This window comes from Triticum urartu, chromosome 1 (assembly GCF_003073215.2).
Source record: "Triticum urartu cultivar G1812 chromosome 1, Tu2.1, whole genome shotgun sequence".
Lineage (NCBI taxonomy): Eukaryota > Viridiplantae > Streptophyta > Magnoliopsida > Poales > Poaceae > Triticum > Triticum urartu.
The window spans coordinates 210,599,439-210,616,996 of NC_053022.1; positions in this window are offsets into that span (position 1 = coordinate 210,599,439).

Here is a 17,558-nt window from a genome sequence, read left to right on the forward strand (position 1 = left end):
TTAAACTCGAGGACACACAGTCCCGGACACCCAGTCCTGAGCACGCAGCTCAGGACACCAAGTCCTCACCATATTCTCCTTGAACTAAGGTCACACAAACCTCGTCCAATCACTCGTGGTAAGTCTTCAGGTGACTTCCGAACCTTCACAAACTTGGTCACTCGGCGATCCACAATTCCTCTTGGATGCTCTAGACCATGACGCCTAATCGTCTGGAAGAAGCACAGTCTTCAAAGGTAACAAGCGTCGGATCCACGCAGGATCAATCTCTTCAGTGATGCTCAATCACTTGGGGTTTGTAGGTGTTTGGGTTTTGGGTTTTTCCTCACTTGATGATTTTCGCTCAAAGTCCTCGGAGGATGGGTTGCTCTCAAATGACAAGTGTCAGTTTCTCTAGGAGTGGCCAACCAGTTAGTGGTTGTAGGGGGGCTATTTATAGCCTAGGGAGCAGCCCGACATGATAAGACATAAATGCCCTTCAATGATATGACCGTTAGGTGGATAAATATTTTGGGACAGCTGGCGCATAGCACAGCAACTGTCGGAATTTTGAGTAGCAAAATCCTTAGGGCTATCATGTTCCTCACTGTGTAGGCAATTCGCACTGGCGAATTCCTAACTCCTTAGTCAAAACAAATTCCTCAGAGACCAGAAGAACTTCATCTCTGTCACTGAAGAATATGACTGGACTGTATGAGATTTCCAATGGCTTCACTCGAAGGGATTGGTAGGTGTAGGATTTTGAGTTGAGCATCACATGGAAATTTTTCCTTAGTATTTCCTCGACCCCCTTTAACAGTAGGTGTTTCCTATGACTCAAGAAAGAGAAAATGAAACTACGAAAACAAAAGTCTTCACGCTTCATGTTTCCTCGAATGAATACCAAGTCTTCAAGGTCACACCAATTTCTTCACTTTCAAAGTCTTCAGAAGGTCAAAGTCTTCAGTCAAAGAACTTCATTTTTAGGGGTCGACTTTCTCTGTAAATATCAAACTCCTCATAGACTTATAGACCTGTGTACACTCACAAACGCATTAGTCCCTTAACCTATAAGTCTTCAATACACCAAAATCACTAAGGGGCACTAGATGCACTTACAACCCGCTCTTCATAAACATGACCAATGTTCAAATCAGCTGGTCTAGGTGCATCACTTCTCATAACTGTAATGTTAACACCATTCTTTCCTTTAATAGCTATGTCATCCAACATTTCTTCCACCTTGTCATCATCAGTTAATTCTTCCATTCCTGACACCCCAACTCCTGGATCTCTAGCATAATACATAAAATCCCTTGAACTATAGCCTTATACCTCTATTAGGCCAATGAGATTCTAGAATGTTATGTCTGACAAACAGATTGTTCTTTCCAAATTATCTCTCTCTAGGAAATGGAACCTTACTTCCCGTTCATCATCATCCAAGCTACAAATTCAGTTAAATTTCAGTTAAAATTGTTGTTAAGTACTTAAATACAAGGTTCACACTTTAGCTAAAATTGCTGTTAATTACAATACTAAAGTTACAATTAATTTATTTGACAACAACAATAATAGTTTGACAGAGAGGATTTGAGCAATGAACTTACATGTGACAGCAACAATCATGTAAAAGTACTCATGTTAAAATTAATTTATGTGTCACCAACAATCATGTGTCAGAGAGGATTTGAGCAATCATGTGACAGACCATTCACACTAGAATTACTGTCAGCAATGCTACAATACCTATTACACCACCATGGAACCCTAACCCTAGAAACCCTAACTCTAGAACCCTAACCCTAGAATGCCAATTGGGGAAAATAGAAAGAAGGAGGAGGATGACTTACTCCACACCGCCCAAGGAGAAGGCAAAATGGTGGCTGCCCGTCGGATTGGCCTTCACCGCCTGGGCGAATGCAGTAGCCGCCGCGTATTCCAACGACTTCGGCGGCGCCGGCGATTGGGGAGGAGCCAGCGCGTTGGAAGCATTAGAGCTCCCGCAGAACTCTGGTGGATCTCCCTCACAGCCGCCCGGAGCATCCCCACTGGCAGCAGCTCGGCCGCCACCGTCGACGCCGCCAGGTTTCGCCGTCCCCATGGATTAGATCTGGAAGGAGAGGTGGTGTGGTCGGGCGTGGTCGATCGATCTATCCATCGCGAGCCGACCGCGTCGTTTACAACAAACGGCTCCTTTAGGCCACATCGACAGATTTTGGGCCCCACCTGTCAGAAACGCCCTCAACCACGCCAAATCACCTGTTCAGTGCTATCTGCAAAATGTTGTTGAATCCGCGGTGCATTTTGCAAAAAAATAGCGACCTCGTGGTTTTCCGCAGATGAAGCCCCAAATGTGGTGGTTTTTTGCAATTCACTCCAAACCTTGTTGTAGTAGACAGTTAGGACGTCATCGTGATAATGCCCCATAGGACCAACGCACCAGAGTAGCACCCACCGTCGCCATGACCCCCACACCTGACTTGTTGATAACGGAGAAAATGACAACATTAAATGGAATCATGTCAGTGCCGAGACAGTGACCACACAGGGCTAGAAGCATTGTCTCACGCCTATGCTGGTGCTGAATTGTACTCTCCCCCTTCTGCCTTCTGGTTTTATAGACCTTATCTCAAAATTTTAGTTTTCCATTTATAAGTCTCAATTTGATAGATTTTAAGATGCATTAAATTATTGCATGCAAGGATTAAGAAAAAACGCATCAATTCATGTAAAAGTTCTTGGTGACCGCATGCATGCATTGTAATTAACGGATTGGTAAAGACATATTTTCTTGAGGAAAATGAGCGCATTAATCTAGTAGTTTTGCACATTATAAAAATTAATCCACCACTCACTATCTACTTTTGTTGATGAGATTTTTGAACTGAACCCTACAAACCGAAAAGGAGGGAGTACAAGTGTATCACATTGAATCAATGTACTTAACAATGAAAGAGTGCTCCCCATAGGGCAAGCAGGCAAGCAGTCACGAGCATATCGCGAATGGTTTCAGACGTGGTGATGCATGCGATCGAGATCGGAGCTAGCTAGGTTGGTAGAGACTCGCTCTAGCCTCCCGCTCTCGCCACAGGCCACTCCGGCCCCGGCGACCACCGCCCCAGCCGCGCCGCTGACCGCTCCGGTCGCGGTGGCCACCCGCTGCCCTTCCCATGGCCACGCCTTCCCCGTCTAGCGGTCGTCCCCGCGCGCTGCGGTGGCTAGAGTCCAGCCCCGCCTCCGCGGGTGCCAGCTCCTCCCGCCGCCTGACGCCCCCCTCCCGCGCGGCGCCCTGCCCCCTCCCCCGCTCTGCCTCCCCTCCTGCGGAGCCCTCCCCTCTTGCCCCACTGGCCCGTCCTACGCCAATTGTGAGCCTGCGCTCCAAGGTGTGCCGTGTCGGCGGCGCTGCCCCTCCCCCCGCAGACGGCGACTGGGAGCTGCCGCGTTCCAGAAAGCGGCGGCTGGCCCGGCTCCGTCGTCGCCCCCGGCCCCGCCATGCCGGTCCGCGGCTGCCGCCCTCCGATGGATGTCCCAGGTGCCTGGATCCCGCCCCCGTCCACCGTCCTTCCAAATGACGTCGCGATGTCCGTTGCCACCGATGCCGCTTCTTCGGGCACATCGCCCGGCAATGCGACCGCCCGCGCTCTCCCGCCTCTTCCTCCGGCGCCCCGCCGGCCAAGCGCCATCGTGGCAACGTGGTTGCATGCCCCGGGCCTGCGTCTTCCAGGTCCGGCTCCGCCATGCCGACGGCCTCCGGCGCCTCCACTCCCGCTGGATCTCCCCGCTCCTTGACGGCGGCCCCAACCGCCTCCGAGTCGCGGCCGCCTTCCGCGCCCTCTCCTCCCGCCCCCGCCACCTCGACGGCCTCCTCGGCCTCCCCCGCCTCCTCGAAGTCGGGCCACCCATCCCTGCGACCTGCCGCTGCGGTCTGCTATCTGCCGCGTTCTCCGGCGTTAGCGGCTGCGGAGCTGGCCCTGGAGCAGCGCGCCCTCGTGGTCACTGTGGCGGGCACGCGAACCGGCATTCTTGGCGCCGAGGTTCTGGCTTTCCTCCGAGAGCGTTTTCAGCTGGCGGGCGGCGTGCTGTCTGTGCATCCGCGCGGTGATGGCGAGTTCCTCCAATTCCGCTCTGCCGGTGACCGCGCGCGGGTTGTGGCTGGGAACGCTAGGGCTGGTCGTTTCCGCCTATTGATCCATCCTTGGAGCCGGTTGGCCGGTGGTGAGCCGGTCACGGCGCGCTTCCTTGTCAACATCGACTTGATGGGCGTTCCCAACCATGCCTGGTGCCGTGAGTCCGCCGAGACGCTGCTCTCGCCATTCTGCGACATCATCGACCTGGCGCCGGAGACGGAGACCATGGCGGACATGGCGGTCTTTTGCCTCTCCGCTTGGACCCTGAACCCTGACGCCATCCCTTGCCTCTCCGAGCTGCTGTTGCCGGTGCCGGACGGTGCCCTGGTGAAGGCCGAACCCAATTTGGTGATGCACTTTTGGTCATCCCCTCATGCGTTTTCCGGTCTCCATCCACGTCTCCAGCACGGAGGACTACTGCCTCCCTGCGTCGGCCTCCCCGTCTCCGCCCCACGACAATGATGGTTTGTTCGGGCCCCCATCGCCGCCTGTTCCGCCTCCTTATCCGCGGCGTCATGAGTTCCCTCCGCGCTCCGGCCGCCCCTGGGCCGCCCCAGTCGGCCGTGGTGCCACTGGCGGTGCCCGTCGCTCTCGCTCTCGCCAAAAGCCCTGCCGCCTGCTCGCGTCTGGGCTGGCCTCCTCGGGCCCCACCTGTAACACCCTTGATGCGACTATATCTCCCACGTGTCGAGGCATGACTTAGAGGCATAATCGCATTGAAGGCATATGTCGCAAGTTAGGCAATCTTCACAACATCCCATGTAATATGATAATAAAAGGGGAGATAACATAGTTGGCTTACACTCGCCACGTCAATCAAGTACATAAATAACATTACATCATCCAAAACACTCATGGCCCGACTACGACGCCAAAATAAAAGAGAACCCAACAAGCGACACGGTCCCGATCACCCCCAACTGGGCACCACTACTGATCATCAGGAAAGGAAACATAGTAACGTTGAGAGTCTTCGTCGAACTCCCACTTGAGCTCAAACGCGTCTCCTGGAGCGAAATCATCGAGCCCTGCATCTGGTGTAATAGTAATCTGTGAGCCACCGGGACCCAGCAATCTCGCACCCTCGTGATCAAGACTATTTAAGCTTATAGGTAAGGCAAGGTACAAATATATGTGGAGCTGCAGCAAGCGACTAGCAAATATGCTGGCTAACTTATTCGCAAAAGAGAGCGAGAAGAGGAGGCAAAGCGCGAGTGAGAAACTAGAGGAAAACCTGCGCAAACATTACTCCAACACCGTGTCCACTTCTCGGACTCTGCCGAGAAGAGGCCATCACGATAACACACTCAGTAGGTTCATTTTAATTAAGTTAAGGTTCAAGTTATCAACAACCGGACATTAACAAATTCCCATCTGCCCATAACCGCGGGCACGGCTTTCGAAAGTTCAAATCCCTGCAGGGGAGTCCCAACTTAGCCCATGACAAGCTCTCACGGTCAATGAAGGAATAGACCTCCTCCCAAGATGTTCCGATCAGACTCGGTATCTCGGTTCTTCAAGACACTTCGACAGGTTAAAACAAGACCAGCAACACCGCCCGAATGTGCCGACAAATCCCGATAGGAGCTGCACATATCTCGTTCTCAGGGCACACTCAGATTGTCTTAAGTACGGGTAGGCCAGCCCAGAGTTGCCCCTGGTGGCCACTGGCAGCTGACAGGTGGACCAACACTCAGAGGAGCACTGGCCCAGGGGGTTTAAAATAAGACGACCCTCGGGCTCCGGAAACCCAAGGGGAAAAGAGGCTAGGTGGCAAATGGTAAAACCAAGGTTGGGCATTGCTGGAAAAGCTTTAATCAAGGCGAACTATCAAGGGGTTCCCATTATAACCCAACCGCGTAAGGAACGCAAAAATCCGGGAACATAACACCGATATGACGGAAACTAAGGCGGCAAGAGTGGAACAAAACACTAGGCGAGAGGCCGAGCCTTCCACCCTTTACCAAGTGTATAAATGCATTAAGATAACATGGCAATATAATGATATCCCAACAAGTAAATAAATGTTCCAACAATGAATGGTCTCCAATCTTCACCTGCAACTAGCAACGCTATAAGAGGGGCTGAGCGAAGCGGTAACATAGCCAATCAATGGTTTGCTAGGACATGGTGGGTTAGAGGTTTGACATGGCAATTTGGGAGGATTGAAATCAAGTGGTAGGCATCGTAGCATTGGCATAGCAAAAGAGCGAGCAATCTAGCATAGCAAAGATAGTAGTGATTTCGAGGGTATGATCATCTTGCCTGCACAGTTGTCAGAGTTGACTGGATCCTCGAAAGCAAACTCAACGGGCTCCTCGTTAGCGAACTCGTATACCGGCTCTACCCAAACAAGACAAACAAGCAACAAGGACACAAATCAACCACGTGCAACTCAAACAACATGATGCAAAGATGATATGCTATGCGGGATGCGATGCGGGACGCATATGCAAGATGTGACAGGAAATGCAAGAACCTGGCCCCAACTTGTAAATCCAAGTGTGTCACTGGAAAAATGAGATGAAATCACTTGAAAACGATATAAAGAACGCCGGAATCGGAGTTACGGTTTGGAAATGGCAAGCGATTCAAATATGACACCGGTCTGCGATTTATATCAAGTAGCCATCTAAATACAATGAGAAGAACATGCTACAGCACCCAAACATGACAACAAAATACATGGCCAGGATGCATTCATGATGCCTAACAAAAGTCTAGCACTGAGCTATGGCCAATTCATCCATTAACAGGTTCAAACAAGCATGCAAAAATGCATATGGCAAACAGATTTCAGACTTAGTGAAATCAACACTTGTCTGGAATTTCAGATCAGGTAGCGCTCTTTGGAGCAACAAAACTACATGATACAGGACCTGAACATGGCAAAGTAAAGTATGGCATGGAGATACTCAAAGAGATTGACAAAAGTCCCTTAGTGACCTTGAGACAAAAGGGATCAGAAAATACAATTGCAAGCATATGAACATGGCAAAAACATAATCAGATCACAGACTTAGTGAAAACTGAAGCATGCTGAAAACAGATATCAAGTAGGCATGTTTACGAGCTCGATGCACTCAATACGGAGCAAGTCATGATAAGCTAAGCATACATCCATCAAGAATACACAAAATGCAAGCTATACATGGCAAGAACACTAGCATAGCATGCACGGATCAAGTACAACATCATCGGCAAAATTGCAAACAAGTTGACAATCTGCCCAGATTCACAAAGTAGCAAAAGTAGAGCTCGATTGACTCAAGCTAGGGTGCTCCATAATTGCAAACAAAGACATGGATGGATAGAGCACCACAATATTAACAAAACATCCTTACTGATAATCCTCAAAAGAGGCACGGATCACTAGGAAACAACATGAACATATGGCCATATGAGATAAACAGCTCAAGGACTTAGTGGAATTGCCAAGTCCCTGAAATCAGAATTACCAAGAGCCTCACTTTGCAAGCTTGTGCTAGTCACCACACACATCACAAAAATACATGGGTTGCACCTCTGGAAAGATGGCAAAACCCTTAACAAAACATATGTAGAGCATCAGGGCATATCATGCACACATTAATCATGGCAAAAATGACAAAAAGTTAAATGGAGCAGCAGATCTGAGAAATATCTCAAGTAGCCCTCTTCTAACAGCATTTCGGGCATCAAGATGAACTCAAATGAAAATGATGCAATGGAATGAAATTATGTACACTCTGAGATGAACATTTTGATATGCTATATGCATGAATCGGAGCTACGGATGCAAAGTTGCGGCACGACGAACATGGGCACATGGATCTGGAATTTTCGGGACTTGGAAGAAAAAAAACGACCTAGGGTTTACTGTTCACCGGATCTGGATCGGGGCACGCGGAACGAGGTTCACCGGAGGAGTCACCGGAGTTCGCCGGCGTTGGGGTCGGCCGACGGAGGAGGAGGTAGGCGCGGGGCGGGGATGGCCGGAGTGGCCGCGGCGCTCGCTGGCGTTGGCGGCTTGGATGAAGGGGAGGCGCGTCGGGCGGCTCGCGGCGGCCGGCGTCGAAGCCCGCGGCGGCGGTGGAGGTGGCCGGTGACGGGGCGGGGAGGGGCTCCGGCCACCGGGCGGCGGGGCAGCCGGGCGCGGGCGCGGAGAAGCTCGGGCCGCGGGGGCCGGCCTTGGGCCCCGGCGGGCCCGCGCGGGATGGCGGCGCGGTGATGCGGTCCCGGGACACGTGGCAGCGCCTCAGTGGCTGCGGACGGCGGCGGAGTTTGTCCGGGCCGGGACGGACATTGTCCGGCGGTGCGCGAGGTGGAAATTTAAGGTTTCGGAGAGGGGGATCCGCGAATTTGAAGGAGGGGGTCTATAAATAGAGGTAGAGGGAGCTAGGAGAGTCCAAATAAGGTGCGGTTTTCGGCCACGCGATCGTGATTGAACGCTCTAGATGATGGAGAAGGCTTAGGTGGGTTTTGGGCCAAATTGGAGGGGTGTTGGGCTGCAACACACACGAGGCCTTTTCGGTCCCTCGGTTAACCGTTGGAGTATCAAACGAAGTCCAAATGGTACGAAACTTGACAGGCGGTCTACAGGTAGTAAACCAAGGCTGCTTGGCAAGTCTCGGTCCAATCCGGAAATGTTTAATCCCCACACACGAAAGAAAGCTAGAAATGGCCACCGGAGGAGAACGAAGCGCCGGAATGCAAAACGGACAACGGGGAAAATGCTCGAACGCATGAGATGAAACACGTATGCAAATGCAATGCACATGATGACATGATATGAGATGCATGACAACGACAACAAAACACAGACAAAAACCCGAACCCGAGAAAATAAAATAACTTAACGCCGAAATGGCAAGAGTTGTAGTACAAATTGGGAAAGTTACATCCGGGGTGTTACACCACCCCTCCGCGCTTTCCGGATGGGCGGGCCCGCCCGTGCTTAGCCGTGTGATGTTCCCTCCCCTGCCGGTGTCGGTGCGTTGCCGCGCGTGGACCAGTCGTCTGCCTCCGCATTGGCGGCTTCCCCCTTGATGGCCCCGCCCCAACGTTCGCCCGTCCACTCCCCAGCGGCGGACGAGTCGTTCGAGGTGGCCCCCGAGAGCTCGTGCGTGCCCAGCGTTGCGTGCATGCCTTCCTCGAACCACTCTGTCGCGGCCCCCACCTTGGGGGCGGGCACCGCGGGGCACGCTGCTGTCGTTCTGCCCACCCTTTCCGCGGGCGCCCTACAGCCCGTGCTGCTCCCTGCCGCCCAACAGCGGGAGAGATTCTCCCGACAGCCTGCACCTCTCCTATCGCGCCATCACCTGTAGCCCTTGTCACGGGTCCAGGGCCAGCCTCGGGTACCGCGGTCAACCATGAGTGCCCCACCGTCCTATCGCCTCGCGAGGCGGGCCCCTCCAGCAATCATGGGCAGGATTCTTTACCTGCTCCTTCTGTGACACTTGGCGGCCCGGATGCAGTTCAGCCCATGCAGCCCGCTCCCTCGGCGACACCTGGCAACTCGCTAGTAGTCCAGCCCATGCAGCCCATGCATGATGCTGCCCACGTACTGGACGTAGCCACCGCTGCCCCAGCCGCCTCGTTGTGTGCTCTACAAGGCTACCTCCAATCCGTCCAGCGGGACGTCGCTCCTCTCATCCACCCGACGCCCAGGCGTCGTCGCCGTGAGATCCCGCCCAACTTCACCCCCCGCAGGAGCGACCGCATCGCTAGGGCAGACCGGGGCCTTGACTCGGAGATGAAGGCCAAGAGGGTCCTCCTGCTGCGCCTGGGGATGCTAAGGCAGGACGAACCAGTCGACGCCGTCACTCTTGATCGCTATGCAGGCTGTTTGAGGAGCCGCTCGCCCCGGATGTGATTCGTGCCTTCGCGGATTTCTATGGCTGGGACGTGCCGCCCGTCGCTTGCGCCTCGGCCCCGCCCTCCTCGCCTACCGTCCTGGCGGCCTAGGCTCCTCCTCTTCCTTGCGCTCCCTCCGTGCCTAGTCACCTCCATATATATGGATTGTAAACCTAAGATTCTTTTTTGGAACGTGCGCGGTCTCAACTCCGGCGCCAAACGCGCGGCCGTCCGTAGTGTTATCTCCTCGGATCTTCCGTCCATCGTTTGCCTTCAAGAGACCAAGCTCGACGTCGTCACCCCCATCCTCGTCTCTGAAACGCTCGGCCCCTCCTTTGACGCCTTCTACTCTCTGCCCGCGATCGACTCAAGTGGCGGTATCCTTTTGGCTTGGCGCTCATCCGAGCTAGCCATCTCTAACCCGACCATCGGTGCGCACCACATTACCGCGGTGGTTTCTTATCTCGCGGGCGGGCATCCTTTCTAGCTCACCGGGGTGTATGGGACGCAAAGCAAGGCCGACAAGATGTCCTTTCTTCAGGACCTGCAGGACATGCGTGCCTCGAGCGCCGGGCCATGGATCATTGGTGGTGACTTCAACCTGATTGCTGCGGCCGCGGACAATAATAACTCTCGCCTAAACCTGCGTCTCATCCGGCATTTCCGCCGTTTCATGGCGGACATGGAGCTTCGGGACATGTACCTTCATGGTAGACGGTATACCTGGTCCAACGAGCGCGAAAATCCTACGTTGGTTCGTATCGACAGAGTCCTCTGCACCACAACCTGGGAGTCCGCATTCCCAAGCTGTCTTCTCCACTGCTTGTCCTCGGCGGCCTCGGACCATTGCCCTCTCATGCTTGACTGCACCCCGCGTTCTCCGGGTGTGCGCCGCTTTCACTTTGAGAAGTTCTGGCCACAGTTGCCTGGGTTTATGCAAGTGGTCTCCGACGCCTGGTCCAGCGCCCTGCCTAACCCAAACCCGTTTCGTCGAATCTTCGACCGTCTGAGGATAACCGCTGGCCGCCTTCAGAGTTGGAGCGCCAAGACCATCGACAGTGTTTCCCTGCAGCTTATGGTCGCCCGTGAGCTCATCGCGCGGCTCGATGCGGCGCAGGACTGCAGGCCTCTTTCCAGTCAGGAGTTTTGGCTGCGTCGATGCCTCAAACAGGCATACTTGGGCCTTGCATCCCTCGAGCGATCCATCTTAAGGCAGCGGGTGCGGTTGGCCTGGTTGCGTAACGGCGAAGCATCCTCCGCTTTCTTGCGCATACAGGCATCTCACCGAAAGCAACGTACCCGCATCCTTTCCCTTCGTCAAGATGACGCCACCATCTCGGGGGAGCGGGACATGGCTGAGGCAGCCTTCCACCACTTTACGGCGATCATCGGCACCGTGGACACGCGCGCTCACTCTTTGGATCTTGACGCCATCGACCCTAGGGTTTTCGACCTCTCGTCCCTGGATCAGCCCTTTAATGAAGACGAGGTCTGGGGTGCCGTAAAGAAGCTACCTACCGGCAAGTCACCTGGCCCTGATGGCTTCGTGGCCGAGTTCCTTCGCTCTTGCTGGGCGGTCGTCAAGGAAGACTTTATGGACGCCTTTGCCAAGCTCTACAGTATGGATGGCCGAGGTTTTCAATGCCTCAACGAGGCATTTGTCACTTTGCTTCCCAAGCGAGCGGACGCTACCTCTCTTGGCGACTACCGGCCGATCAGTCTCATCCATCTCGTGGCCAAGCTTGTCGCGAAGGTCCTCTCTCTCCGACTGGCCCCAAGGCTCAACGAGCTTGTCTCCCCTAGCCAAAGCGCCTTCATCTCCGGTCGTAGCATCCACGACAAATTCTTGCTCGTGCAGCAAACGGCAAGATACCTTCATCGATTAAAGGCTAGCAGGGTTCTTCTCAAGCTCGATATTGCCCGCGCGTTCGACGCCATCTCCTGGCCATTCCTCCTTGAGGTCATGCGTCACCTGGGCTTTGGCACGCGCTGGTGTGAATGGATTTCGATCCTTTTATCCACCGCTTCGACGCGCGTCCTCCTGAACGACATCCCGAGGCCCCATATCCACCACACTAATGGGCTTCGGCAGGGCGACCCCGTGTCCCCCATGCTCTTCACCCTGGTCATCGACGTGCTGAACTCGCTTATGCTTCATGCCACGACGTCCGGCCTCCTTAGGCGGCTTAGCCCCAGGCTTGCCGCCCCCAGCGTTTCTCTCTACGCCGATGACGTTGCTATCTTCTGTCACCCGAGCATGGACCAGCTTCTCACGATCAGAGCCATCCTTTAGGTCTTCAGGCGTGCTTCCGGGCTCCACACCAACTTTGCCAAGTGCTCTGCTGCACCCATCCACTGCACCGACGCCGAGACGGCTGATGTGGCGGCCGCCTTGTCCTGTCCCTTGGCGCAGTTTCCTTTGCCCTACCTCGGACTCCCTTTGTCCGTGCGCAAGGTGCCTTCGTCTGCTCTACAGCCCCTGCTGGACCGCATGGTCAAGAAGTTCTCCTCCTGGCGCGCCTCCATGCTTTCGAGGGGCGAGCGGCTCGCCCTCGTCCACCACGTCCTGACCGCGATGCCTACCCACTTGCTCATGGCAATGGTGATCTGTAAGCCTGTGCTCAAACGCATCAACCGCATCATCCGAGACTTCTTATGGCACGGTCGCCGCGACGCCAACGGTGGCCATTTTCTAGTAAACTGGCAGCGGGTGTGTAGACCGCTCGAGTACGGAGGCCTCGGCGTCCTGGATCTACATCGCTTCGGTATAGCGCTCCGTACATGCTGGCAGTGGCTTCAACGCACCGACCCCTCCCGCTCGTGGACTCACCTTCAACTTCCTGATGATCCAGAGGCCCGTGCCATATTTCGCGCATCCACATTCTGGAGCCTTGGGGATGGTCACTCCTGCCTCTTCTGGGTAGACCGCTGGCTTGACGGCCAATCTGTCGCGGATGTTGCGCCCCATCTCGTCCAGCTCGTGCCCCGACGGTGTCGCCGGACCTGCACGGTGGCCGACGGACTTGCCGAGTGTGCCTGGATCAGGCACATCCAGGCGGCTCTGACACCGCTTGCTACTGCCGAGTTCGTCGAGCTTTGGTGCCGCTTGCAGTCTCTCGCGCTCTCCGACCAGCCGGACCGTCTCCGTTGGCGCTGGACTGACAGCGGGATTTACACAGCCAAATCTTGCTACAAAGCCCTTTTCGCTGGGTCCATGCGCGCTCCGCACTGGAGGCTCACCTGACGGAGCTGGGCGCCCTTGCGGGTGAAGTTCTTCGCCTGGCTTGCCCTCTAAGACAAATGCTGGACGGCGGCTCGCTTGGCTCGGCATGGCCTCCCGCATCACGCCTCGTGCCTCTTCTGCGACTAGGCGATGGAGACTATGGAACACATCCTAGTTGGCTGCCCTTTCTCGCGTCAGGTTTGGCATGCCTGCTTCGCCTGGTGCTATCCTCAGGCCCCTGCACCAACTCCCAATGTCCGCTTCTTGGACTGGTGGCACGATACGACATCCGCGGCGCCGGCAGCGAATTGCAAGGGGATCGCCTCGCTCATACTCCTCGTTGCATGGCTCATTTGGAAACACCGTAACTCCTGCGTCTTCGACGGCATCACCCCCTCCGCCTCTCAACTTCTCTACGACATCAAGGAGGAAGCAAGCTCCTGGGCCAAGGCGGGGGCCAATGGCCTCGCCACCATCACACCGTAGCCACCTGAGAGCGATTGGGGCTGAGCAAACCCATTTTTCCATCATGCTCGCACTAGGATCTTCGCCTATCTTGTGTACGTAGTATCCTAGCCCCCCCCCCCCCCCCATGTAACTCCAATATCCTTCCTTTTAATGAATGATACGCAAGCTTTGCGTATTTGCGAAAAAAACGAGCATATCGCCAGAGCACGATCTTCACTTTATTTGGAGCTTTGATCGTCCAGAGATTCTTCCGCTGCTTCTCATCCAACATCTAGTTCGATGATTGACCTTGTCCGTTGCTGCTTCGAGTGGACAATAACATCTTTGAACGAGCAAGATTGTAAACAAGAACGCACCGAATAATTGCCAAATTTGGTCAATGGCCAACGCAAAACCCTGATGCCCATGTCCGCTAATCTGAATCTGAATGACCACATTGGCCAGTTCGTCCACAAAGAAGGACCATACGGACTCCTCATTCAAAGTACCAGAATAGGAGACATTGGTTGAAGCAAGGCCGGATATGTAGATGGGATCCAATGATCCGAGATGATGTGTATGCTCCTGCCTTCGCCGATACTCAGGATCTGGGCCATGTAGCGAAGGCTTATCGAGGCGTTGCATTCCAAAAGTCCCCATGCGGAAAGTGCCGCCCTTTCAACACACGAGAGCAACTAGTTAACGAGCTTTTTCGGGAGCCTCGCAACGATCAACGATACTTGGCGCGCTCTCAGCCATTTCTCACCTGTCACGCTCTGAACACTTCTTCTGAATTTTTTATTTTTATTTTTCGCACACGTTTTCAGCTTTTTAAACGGGTTTTTTCGATATTTTGGTTTTCTATCGATTTTCTTAGCTTTTTGATAAAAAAAGTGTAAAAAAAAATTCGCGAAAAAATGGTTTTTTCCTTTCGCAAGAGTCGTGGTTTTGCTCCCGCGAGGGGCACGATTTTGCTTTCGCGAGAGTCACGACCGTGCCTCTCAAAAACGAAAAAAACGTGTTTTGTTTTTTTTTCCTTCCGCGAGAGTCACGGGTGTGCTTTCGCGAGAGTCACACTCATGCCTCTCGGAAATGAAAAAAAACGTGTTTTTTGTTTTTTCCTTTCATGAGAGTCACAGCCATGCCTCTCAGAAACGAAAAAAAAACGTGTTTTCTGTTTTTTCCTTTCACGAGAGTCATGGTTTTGCTTCCGCGAAAGACACGGTTGCGCTTTAGCGAGAGTCACGGCCGTGCCTCTCGAAAACGAAAAAAAAACATGTTTTCTATTTTTTTTTCTTTCGCGAGAGTCACGGTTTTGCTTCCGCGAGAGGCACGGTTCTGCTTTTGCGAGAGTCACGGCCGTGCCTCTCGAAAACGAAAAAAACATGCTTTCTGTTTTTTTTCGCGAGTCACGGTTTTGCTTCCGCGAGAGGCACAGTTGTGCTTTCGTGAGAGTCACGGGCGTGCCTCCTTGAAAACGAAAAAAAACGCGTTTTTTTTTCCTTTCGCGAGAGTCACAGTTTTGCTTCCGCGAGAGGCACAGTGAGATGCGGGGGCGTGCCTCTTTCAGAAAGGGAAAAAACCCGTGCTCCCGGCTCAGTTTTTTCGTTTGGTTTTTTATGTTCGGTTTTTTCATGAAAAAAAGTTCGTCAAAACCTATCAACATGGGATCTAGTTTTGAAGATCTCGACGCGAGAAATCCAACGGTGAAAGCGGTTCGTGATTTGGACGCATGGTTTGAGAGATAGAACGTTTTGAATAAACGAATCTACGAAAAAAAGGAAAACTCTTGAAGAGTTGAAGTGATCTTTACAACAAGTACTCCTCAAATAATGATTTCGTCTAATACACGGGCACATAAAAATGCTGGTTCTATAATGAGCGACCAAGACTTGGTTGGGCCCTATTGCAAGATAACAAAGCGAGGCCCTTTGCTCTTTTGCAATAGCTAAGCCAGTTGGAATGCTGAGTAGAACATGTAGTTTGAATGACATCGCAATGCTAAGGGCCTGTTTCGTTAGCCCTCCACGGCCTCCAACTCCTCAACTCCATCCTCTCGCCAGCTTCTTTCAAGCGAGCCGATAGTGAGCGAAGCATTCGGCGACACAACCTTCTTTTTTAGGGGGGATTCGGCGACACAGCTCCTTGCTTGTCACAGAGCATGCGCGTGGCTGCTGGGGGATCCTAGAGCGGCGACGGATAGGAACCTCGACCAACATTGGATCTGTGGTGGAGAGCGGGCCACGGGAGGCCCCAACGGTGCCGGCCGATCACTCGAGTCGTCTAGGGCGCGGGCCTGGCCGATCACTCGAGTCGTCTAGGGCGGCACTTGGTCCGTGGCTTGTGAAGCACGTGGGTCAATGGCCTCAACTGTATGCGGGACAGCAGGACCGGCGACGCATGAGACGATGGGCTCTCGGAATGGACAGAGTTTGTTTCGGTCGTGGTTTTTTTTTCTTTTTGAAGATTTTGGGATCATGGGATTGAGGGCATGTTCGAAACGATGCGCTCGCTCACTTCGGGGTGGCAACAAGGGGTAATTTAGGCCAACTCTCGTAGCATGTTTGGTTCGTGCGAATTTGAGGTAGGGAATGGGCCTTTGATTGATTAGAGGGAGAGAAGTGCTACACACATGATACTCATGGGACAATTTGTCGGATTTCGGATTCCAGCAGATTCTTAAGGTTCGAACACTGGGGTGCACGCGGAGATTTCGCCTCCTGCCTACCTGCACCCCTCCGCCTTGCAAGAATCTAAACTATGGCAAGAACAACACAAGAGACACAGGGTTTATACTGGTTCGGGCCACCGTTGTGGTGTAATACCCTACTCCAGTGTGTGGTGTGGTGGATTGCCTCTTGGGCTGACGATGATGAACAATATAATGAAGAACAGTCTCACGAGGGTCTGTTCTTGACTGGAGCGATGAACTGCTGGGAGGAGCTTAGTCACCTTTCTCTCTCTTTCTTTCTCTAGTGGGTGGCTGATCCTATTTATAGAGGCCCTGGTCCTCTTCCCAAATATCGAGCGGGAAGGGAGCCAACAATGGCGGGCTAATTTGAAGGGGGGCAGCTAGTACTAGCTACCCTGACAAAAGTAGTCTTTGTCTGCGCAAAGCTCTGGTGATGACGTCGTCTTGGGCTCCACGGTGACCTCCATCTCGTAGTCCTCCTAGTCTTGGTCTCGTTGCACCGAAATGGCAACCTTTGCCTGATACCTCGGTACTCCGCGGCTGCGCTTGCCCCCTTTGCACCAAAGAGGAAAGGAGGACACTGCGCGGGCTGGCACTCGCCTGGCGCCCTCGGTCGTCATGGCTTGCGTCACGGGCACCTCGTGAGGTGCCCCGCCTTGATCTCTCCGCCTCCTCGTGACCCAGCCTGACGAGGCCGTGCCTAAGAAAGCTTCGCGTCGTCCGCCCCGCGAGGCTTGGCCCCTCGCGAGGGTCTTGGGTTTGTGTTGGTGAAGATGGGCCGCACTGGGCCCTCCTTTGAGCCACGCCGCAGGCCGCAGGCAGGCAAGTCTGGGGACCCCCGTTCCCAGAACACCGACAGTAGCCCCCGGGCCCAAGGCGCGCCCGGGCTTGGCCGTGCAGGGAGGCGGACGGGCAAGAGCGAAGCGCCGCGGGCCCTAACAGCCTGCGGCCTTGGGCGCCGCGTGGCGGTTGATGGGACGTGGGCGTCTCCACTTCCCCATGGCGCCTCGGCAACTGCACGGATTGGACAAGTCCCTGCATGCAAAGTGGGTCATAATTACCTGCGATCGTGGGGGGCGTTGGTTGGCCATCGCCAGCTATAAGCACGGACCGGCGAGCGCCCTTTCGGTTCATCCCCCCTTGCTTCTCCTTTTTTTTCATGGCCCCGTCGAGGAGGTTCTCGGCCGCAGAGAAGGGAAAGGCTCGCCAGGTTGAGCCCGCCTCTCCCCCGCCCAAGCGCGGCCGAGGGCGC